Below are 10000 nucleotides of genomic sequence, written 5' to 3'. Positions count from 1 at the left end.
AAAAGAGGTTCGTACTTTATTAGGCGAAGGCGATCATGCGGTGTTGTGCACTCGCTAATTAAATCTGTGACGGTTTATTTGAAGAAAACATTAGGACGAAATATGCATTATTACGTTAATTCGTTCTCGTTTGCTTTCTTACCTAAAGTCTCTGTGCTTTTTTCCTAAAGACCATTAGTGCATCTTTGTTTTTGATCTGTTTTCCTTTTTTTCTCTCTTTCTATGTATTAACAGACAGCTTATGGCACTTTCTTCTCCCAAACAGCCGTGATCGAACAGAATTCAAATTCCGGAATGAAATACAAAGTCCAGCATTGCAACCTTGCACAATACATGCGCCATATCACTTTCTTTCCTTTTCATATAGGCCTATGATGTATCCTCGTTCTGTTGTTATTGTCATTTTCGTTTTTTTCTTTTTCATTTCCTCTTTTCTTCTTTTGTTCGTCTGTTCTTTTCTATTTTACCATCTCTCTCGTAGTTCTTGCGCCTGCAATTGCCTTTGATTCCAAAAAGCTTAATCGTAATTTCTTCTCTCAAACAGCCGTGATCACATAACATTCACACTTCAGAATATAATAAAAAAAATACAGCATTCCCTATTTGCATAACATATGTGCTGGATCACACTAAGCGTATTTCTTTTACTTTCTTCTGTTTTTTGTCCTGTTCTGCTTCTTTTTACTTATCTAAAATCTTTGCATCCTTTTTGGTGTGATTCTGTTTATTCATCTATTTCACCCTATCAATTTTTTATCTTCTGTCGACTACATTTAATTTTTTTAATTTAAAATCCTTCAAATATGTTTCATCAATTCATTTTTACTCGGAATTCATGTTTTTCTATTTCTCCTCATCATTCTAGTCTTTGATTTTATTCTCTCAGAAAAAGGAGTCACAGAGAGAGAGAGAGAAAGAGAGAGAGAGAGAGAGAGAGAGAGAGAGAGAGAGAGAGAGAGAGAGAGAGAGAGAGTGTGTGAGAGAGTGTGTGAGAGAGAGAGAGAGAGAGAGGGTTAAATCATAAAAAAAAAATCTACACAGAATTCCGATATCTTAAAACTGCAGTGCCTAGTCTATCATAAAAAAAGAAAGAAGAAGTATAAAGAAAGGAAAGAACCACTCAAAACAAGAGAAGAAAAGAAAAAGAAAGGCCGAAGGGGAGCACGAGAGCGAACCTTCGCCCTCGTCCTCGAGAGGAAGGGGGAGGGGGGAGGGGAGGGATGAGGGGGGAGGGGGGGTCAAGGCCCAGGCCAAGGCGCCTTCACTCACACTCGCAGCTTGGGTTTGTGATTGTTTTTCTTCTCTCCTTTTCTCTTCTTTCTTCATTTTTTTAAAATCTCTTAAACGCTTCTCTTATAACGTCGGTTGATATATTCAAGTGACGCACTGAATTCTCCGAAAGAAAACGTGTTTTTTGGCAAATATTCTCCATTTCCCTCACGGTTTACCTTATCTATTTATCCTTTTTTATTCCTTTTTTTCTGTAAAATTTAGCAAGAATGAAATTGGCTTGTATTGCTTCATAAGTCCGTTGATGTTACTTTTTGTTAGCAATTGACTGAAGATAAACATTAAAAAAATACATCAATTCTCCTTGAAAATGTGAAAATTACAAAGCTGCATTTGCAAATAGCACGAACACGCACACACAACACACACACACACACACGCACAAGCACAAACGAATGAACACGCACATGTACATCTGTGAGTGATTGAGATAGCGAGAGGGGCCGGGATCGCTAAGACAAGACCAAGAAAAGTCCGTTTCCCTGCAACGGCCTCGGTTGCACGGCGGCAGAGTCGCCGTCCTCTGCCCGGAGATGCCAGGATCGATCCCGGCAAATGACCCACTGTGCTAGCGTTTTCGTTTTACCTTTTTGTTGTTTTTGTTCTTTCCTGAACAAACCGTCTAGTTTCCTGTTCTTGTTGCTTCTTTCATTGTTCTCTGCTTACTTTCTTTTTTATGTCATAATCCTTCTCTCTCTTGCATTCATTCACAGTGATCAAAATCTGAACAATTCTTTCTTTATTATTTTCTTTTTTTAGAAGTATTATATATATACAAATATTTTTTGTACATATTCTCAGTTCCCTGTTTTATTTCCATTTTAATCTTTTCTTATGTAGGTCTTTCTCAGTGATTCTATTTCCTGATATTTATTCCTTCTTTTCTTCTCTTTAGTCGAGCTTTTTCATATTTCTCATCGTTTCCTTCGCCCTTTGTTTCATTCTCTTTCTCTCCTCAAACATTTATCATCTCTCTATCAGTATCGTATATTTCTCTATTATCTACTATTTCCCCCCGCCCTCTCTGTCCCTCTCTCTCTCTCTCTCTTCTTCTTCTTCTTCTTCTTCTCTTCTCTCTATTTCTTCTCTTCTCTCCATTTCTTCTCTTCTCTTTCTCCCTCTTCTTTTCTCTACTCTTTGCTTCTCTATCTCAATCTCTCTTTTTCTCTTCTCCCCCCTCTCTCTCTTTGTCTCTCTCTCTCTCCCCTCTCTTTCGATCTCTTTCTTCTCACTTTTCGTCCAATTATAGAAAATGTTTAGAGGAAATTTAACTCTTCCATGATTTCTGTTGTTTTCATTCTCTCTCTCTCTTTTCTACTACTCTTATATTCTATCTTATATCTCTCTCTCTATATATCCTCTCTCTCTATCTCTCTCATCTATATCTATATCTATCTCATCTCTAATATTGTCATTATCTTTAACCATCTCCACTCCGATCTTTATATATTTTATCTATCTCTCTTTCTTTTCCCCCCCCTTCCCCATTTCTCCCCCCCCTCTATCTATTCTCATATCTCTCTATACTCTTCTCTCATCTCTCTCTTCTCTTCATATCTTCTTTTCTCTCTTCTCTCTCTCCTCTCTTCTCTCCTCTCTCTCTTCTCTCTTTCTCTATTCTCTTCTTCTCTCTCTCTCTTTCTCTCTCTCTCTCTTTCTCTCTCTCTCTCTCTCTCTCTCTCTCTCTCTCTCTCTCTCTCTCTCTCTCTCTTCTCTCTCTCTTCTTCTCTCTCTCTCGCCCTTTTCCCCCCCCCCCCTCTTCTCTCTCCTTTCCTCCCTCTCTTTCTCTCTCTCACTCTGTCTATTCTCTCTCTCTCTCTCTCTCTCTCTCTCTCTCTCTCTCTCTCTCTCTCTCTCTCTCTCTCTCAGACAGACAGTTACATTAAAAAAATCTCGGGGGATAAGATGACGAAATCATTAATTTTCTGTAATATCTTAATGTCTTTCATCTTCAAACGACATAATTAGATGAAATATTTAGTAATTAACACAAAGCTCTTGCCTGCCCCGAGAAATACCCGGTCACTCCAAGCAGTTTCTTCACCTCTGGATTTTAAAATATCTTTAGAAACGTTGTGATAAAATCCACACACACGCACCAGAGCCGCTTTTATGTTCAAAATTCATTCCCTTTCTCTTCATTTTCTTTTCCTGTTTACTTTCCATCTTCCTTCGTCTCCAGATTGGTCTTCTGTCGTCCTCGGATCTGAACGTCTGACGCATCGAAGTCTCTTCAAAGATCTTTGTAATCTACAGTGCTTATCATTCTCCATTAATTCCTCCTTTTATTCATCTGCTTTTTGTTTGTTCGTTTGTTGATCTCAGTTTTTATCAGTGTTTATCAGTCTCCATTTTACTGATTCTTTATCTATCTGGTTGTTTAAGGGGTGATTTTTAATAATTGCATTTATCTGTTTATATCATTTAAGAAAAGGAATTATTTGCAGGCCATTGTAATAACGAATCGGTTGAGTCAGCACGTTATAAGTAGACAAAGTAGATATAAGAAAGTAAACACAAAATGTATAAATATGATTATCATCAACATGCTTTTACAATTCGGAATTTTCATTGATCTTGATAATGTTATCGATGCTTTAGACGGGAAAAATGGGGAACATTTTGCTGTCGTTTTATCATTCGAAGTTTCCATTGCTGTTCCTACACATGCACGCAAAAAAAAAAAAAAAAAAAAGTGCACATAAACACACACACACTCACGATACATGTATACACCCACCCACACAAACGAATGAACACACTCTGTATGAGAGAGCAAGCGGAGATGTAGGGGCGGGATGCCTAGGATAAGATAAAGAAAAGTCCGTTTCCCTGCAACGGCCTCGGTTGCACGGCGGCAGAGTCGCCGTCCTCTGCCCGGAGATGCCAGGATCGATCCCGGCAAATGACCCACTGTGCTAGCGTTTTCGTTTTTCTATTTTATTCTTTTTATTATCTCCTGAATAAAATGTACATTTTCATTTATCTATTGATTTTTCGTTACTTTCCACTTATTTTCCATATTCATATTTCATCCTCTCTCTCTTACACAAATTAGATTACGTTGCATTTTTTCCTTTTTTATTGCAAAAGTAATCTATTTCATATTCCTTTAATCATTTAATTGATTTGGTGTATATCTGTTTCATTCATATATTTTTCTATTTAGTTCGCTTTTCTGATCTTTATTCCTTATCTATCGTCTTTAGTCGAACTCCTCCCATATTTTAAATTTTTAAAATTTGTCCTCTATCACTTTTTCTTCCTCTCCCTTCTGCCTCAAACACTAGTTTTCGCGTTTCATCTCGATTTCCTTTTCGTAAATTCATTTGCTGCTTACTCTTTACATTTTCGTTCTTCCTCTCTTTGTCCTTTCTTCTGTTTCTCTTGGTCTCATTCGCTTTCTCTCTTTCTTCCCATAATTATCTGCACTTTTGAACTCCAGACAGAGAAGAATAAATAAAGAAGGGTGTGTGTAGTGAACGGCTTCGCGAAACCTCTCGTCGTTCACGCCAGGAGGTATAAAACCATGTCGGATATCTCTTCTCACCTCCACCTCTCCCACAGGCCTGGAATTGTCTAAATGGTTTGAGAACTAAAAGAACTCGAGGCGGCAACACTCCTGTAGGAGCCACGGCGTGGCGAAGTTTTGCCCTCACCACACGTGGAAAACTATGAGGGGGGGGGCTATTTCATTGCAAAGAGTTCCCTTGCATCTCGGGACAGAATGCAGGACCTGGACTTCGGTCGCTGGCACTTCGCCGAAGCCCAGGGCAGGACCATTTGTCCCGCGAGTGAGGAGGATGCCCGCACATGGTGTTGCCACAAACGGCTACCGTTTTATATATTTGTATCTTTCTTTTAAATAAACATATGTATTTGTATTTCGGCACCAGTCACTCCTAAACAATAACAACGTCATTGAGTCGAGTCCTTTTTTTTCTTGTATTTAAAGTATTTATTATATTAAATTATATCTTTTAAGTCTCCACGATTTTATTCATTTTAATTCAAAGCTTTAATAATTTATCTTTTTTACTTTTCTTTTATCGAGTTTTATTGGATTTTATTCATTTTTCCGATGGTTCTTTTTAACAAGCTCATTTATCTATCTTATTTTACGTCAGTAACTTTTTAGTACTTTTATTATATGAATATTATGATGTTATAGTTTAGACATAATTTTAACGTAGTTTTAATGATTTCAAATTCTAAGAAAGAACCATTCTGTACAAAAGTCTCCCGCGTACGAGTTAATGTGGGGAGGCCTAAAACAAGAGCCGGGGGATTGGTCCTCGTCCTACCAGCAACTAAGGAGTCCCCGGAATGGGCCTTCCTTAAGATAAGTGGTCGCGAAGATATAGTTATACTCAGGGAAGTGAGAAATATTTGTGGAGGTATTTATTCGGGAAGTGACCCTAGTGATTTGATGCCTTTTTTATTGTATTTATTGTCTCTGTGTTTTACAGTTTTCTGTTTTACTGTGCCAGTGCTTTTACATTCAATATTTTTGCGGTGTTAACGTTTTATTATTTTAATAAATGTTTTATCATTCATACTTTTATATTACCGTCTCCCTCGCAATATGTAAAAGGAAAAAGGATCTATTCATTGAACCAGTTCTAATCATTAATTACGCTACCCATTGCGTTGGAGACTTCTCCCCACACACGCCTCTCCTCGGCTGTATTTCACGCTTACCAACCTTTATATTTTCGCACCAAACACGCACACCATACACACACGCTACACTCACACACACAATCTATCGCTCCTTTCCTCACATCTACACTATCCCCCCTTCTCACAAACGACACAACGTTCCCATACGTAAACTAAATGGGTGGTGGCAGTGACGCTACTTTATACATTTCTTGCGAAATAATTGTATCAGTTCACTACACGTGAGAGGAGAGATAGATAGATAGAGAGAGAGAGAGAGAAAGAGAGAGAGAGAAAAAAAAGAGAGGGAGGAGGGAGGGGGGGAGAGAAGGAGGGAGAGTGGGGGGAGGGGAGTGAGGGAGGGGGAGGAGGAAGGAGGAGGGGGAGACAGGGGAGGAGGAGAGAGGGGGAGGGGGAGAGAGGGGGAGGAGGAGAGAGGAGGAGGAAGAGAGAGGAAGAGGGGGAGGAGGAGGGGGGTTAAGGCCTGAGACGAGGCGATCCATCTCATTTACTCACTGTGGTTCACAATTTATTCTCATATGTTTTTTTGTTTTTCTTATCATCAACTATCCTTAAATGATGACAAGTGAAAAAAGAAGGAAATCTAGTATAAGGTAAATGATGCGATTTGTCCGAATTCATTATAAACAACAAAACCTTTGAAGCTTTTACTGTTGTAATAGTAATAACGATGAAGTTGGAGGTGAATTCTTCGCAGTCTGAGGAACTGTGCGTGACGTGAAAACAGTGAAAATCTAAATTGGTCTTTCGGACGGCGTTGATTAAAGTAAAAAAAAAAAGGTATGAACAGGTTGCGTTGCCTTTTCTTAAAACAGGCCGCGTTGCTCTCACGACACATGGCACTTCGCAATGCTCTTCAGGAAGGAAGAAAGAAAAAGGAAGGAAGGAAGGAAGGAAGGAAGAAAGAAAGAAAAAGGAAGGAAGGAAGAAGAATGACTTTAACTTTATCGGGTAATATAAGATAATTTTATTCTTGCTATATTTTGCAGAAAAAGAAGAATTGCGAGAAGAAAAAGGATAAATAGACAATACAAACTGAGGGAAATTGAGAATATTTGCCAAAGAAATCACGTTTTCATTTGGATAATTCAGTTCAGAGAAAAAGGCCGAAGTCGAGACGCAATTCCTTCAAGGACGATGTTTCATGACTGCATTTGTCATTAAGGAAAGAGGAATATCTAAAATTAAGCAAAGGAATTATTCGCAGGCAGTTATAATAGCGAATAGATTCAGTCTGCACGGTAGAAGTAGACGAAGTAGATATAAGTAGATAAACACAAAATGTATAAAGGTGATTATCCTCGTACATCTTATTTCAGTTCAGAATGATCTTTCTATCTTAAAACTTCAAAAAGCTTGCGGAATATTTTGCTGTCGTTTTAGCATTTTAAGTTTACATTGTTGTTCCTACACATGTATAAAAAATAAACAAACAAACACACACACACACACACACACACACACACGCACACACACGCAATCACGTACGTACGCACACATGCATACAAACACGCACTAACTCGAATGTCTGCGAATGACTGAGAGAGCGAGAGGAGATATGAGGGGGGGATCCGTAAGATAAGATAAGATAAGATAAAGAAAATTCTCCTTCCCTCCAACGTTATGAGGGAGCGGGGGTCGCTAAGATAAGATAAAGAAAAGTCCGTTTCCCTGCAACGGCCTCGGTAGCACGGCGGCAGAGTCGCCGTCCTCTGCCCGGAGATGCCAGGATCGATCCCGGCAAATGACCCACTGTGCTAGCGTTTTCGTTTTTCTTTCTATTTCCTCTTATCATCTCCCAATAAACGTGTATTTTAATATTTTTGTTGTTCTTTTCATTACTTTCCATTTCCTTCCATACTCTTACTTCATCCTCTCTCGCACACAAATTACGTCACATTTTCTTTTCTTTTCTTTGTTATTTTTTTCTTTCTTTTTTATTGCACAACTAATTTATTTCATATATTTTGAATTATTTAATGAATTTGGTGTATCTGCATTTTGTTGTTTCCATATATATTTTTTCTATTTGGTTCGCTTTTCTGATCTTTATTCCTGTCCATACTCTTTCCATATTTTCTTTTTTTAATTGTCCTTTATCTCATTTTTTCCTCTTCCTTCTGCCTCAAACATCAGTTTCCGCTTTTCATCTCCATTCCTTTTTCGTAAATTCATTTGCTGCTTACTCTTTGCATTTCGTTCTTCTCTCCTTTTTCCTTTCCCCTGTTTTTCTTGGTCTCATTCGCTTTCTCTCTTTCTTCTCCTAAATATCTTCACTGCACTTTCGTTCTCTCTTGACGCCAGACAGAGAAGAGGAAATAAAGAAGGAAGTAGAGAAGGAAGGAGTGAGGGGGGGGAGTAGGGAGAGAGAGAAAGAGAAAGAGGGAGGGAGAGACGGCGAGAGAAATAGAGAGAGAGAGAGAGAGAGAGAGAGAGGGAGAGACGGCGAGAGAAATAAGAGAGAGAGAGAGAGAGAGAGAGAGGGGGGGGGAGAGAGAGAGAAAAAAAAAAGGGGAGAGTGAGAATGAGAGAGAATTAAACAAAAAATCATGGGACGTCAACTGCTAGAGTCAAAGAAAAGGAAAAGAACAGTGAGAAGAAAGAGATCGAAAGAAGAGAGACAGAGAGGTAGAAATGAAGAAATGGAAATCTCCATTTTTTTTTTACCTCTTCCGGTCATAATTTCTTTCCCTTTCTATTTTCTCTTTGGATTTTTTTTTTGCCTTTTTTCTTCGTTTTACTTTCCATTTTCCTGATGTCTCTCCCATTCCTGGCTTTGATTTCTTGCCTAAAGTCTCTGCGCTTGTTCCCCCCTTTTTTCCTTTTCCTTATAGGCCTATGGCGTAATCTTGGTTTTTAATGTTATTTTCTTCTTTCTTTCTTTATTTATTTGTTTATTTTTATTTTACGATCAGCTGATAGCGTTTCCTTCTCTCAAACAGATGCGATCAGATAATATTCACATTTCCAAAGAGAATACGAAATGCAGCATCCCGCTTTGCATACTACATGTGCTGAATCCCTTTTCAAGCGATTTATTTAATAAAATAAACACATTTCTTTTCCTTTTTTTGTCTCCTGTTTCCTTTCATTCATTCCAGGTGTTCGAATTCCTCTTTTCCCTTTTGGCGGGACTCTTTTTATTTTCTGTTTTGCTCTGTTCTTTCTCGTTCTCTTTTTTGACTTCGCTTTCTTATTACTCATATCACAGAGAGAGAGAGAGAGAGAGAGAGAGAGAGAGAGGAGAGAGAGAGAGAGAGAGAGAGAGAGAGAGGCGAGCGAGCGACAGTGAGAGAAGGGGGGAGGAAGGAAATATATATATATATATATATATATATATATATATATATATATATATATATATATATATATTATATTCGATGGCCGAATGGTTAGAGCGTCGGACTCCAGACTGTCACGACGGCAATCTGAGTTCGAGGGTTCGAGTCACCGGCCGGCGCGTTGTTTCCTTGGGCAAGAAACTTTACCTCGATTGCCTACCTAGCCACTGGGTGGCCAAGCCACCCCAAAAGTCAGTGCCGGGTGTAAATAGAGATGGTAAACTTGAAAAAAAACACCGGGCGGAAGGCAATGGCAAACCACCGCTCTAAATTGCCAAGAAAAATCATGGAAGCCTATGATCGTCAAGGCCGCGGTGGCCGAATGGTTAGAGCGTCGGACTGTCACAACGGCAATCTGAGTTCAAGGGTTCGAGTCCACCGGCCGGCGTGTTTTTTCCCTTGGGCAAGGAACTTCACCTCGATTGCCTACCTAGCCAATGGGTGGCCAAGCCAGCCCAAGTCAGTGCTGGTCCCAAGCCCGGATAAAATAGAGAGAATGATTACCTAAAAAAGGTAACACCGGCACTCTCCGTGGAAAGGAACTGGGGACCCTACCACGTACTCACTCCAAGAGTATCACAACATGAAAACTACAATTAAGTATCATGATGTGACCCGGCGGCTCAGACATGAACCTACCGTTTTTAAAAAAATATAATAATAATAATAAAATATATATAATATAT

This window comes from Penaeus monodon, chromosome 3 (genome assembly GCF_015228065.2).
Source record: "Penaeus monodon isolate SGIC_2016 chromosome 3, NSTDA_Pmon_1, whole genome shotgun sequence".
Classification (NCBI taxonomy): Eukaryota; Metazoa; Arthropoda; class Malacostraca; order Decapoda; family Penaeidae; genus Penaeus; species Penaeus monodon.
Note: the sequence above shows the minus strand (reverse complement) of the source record.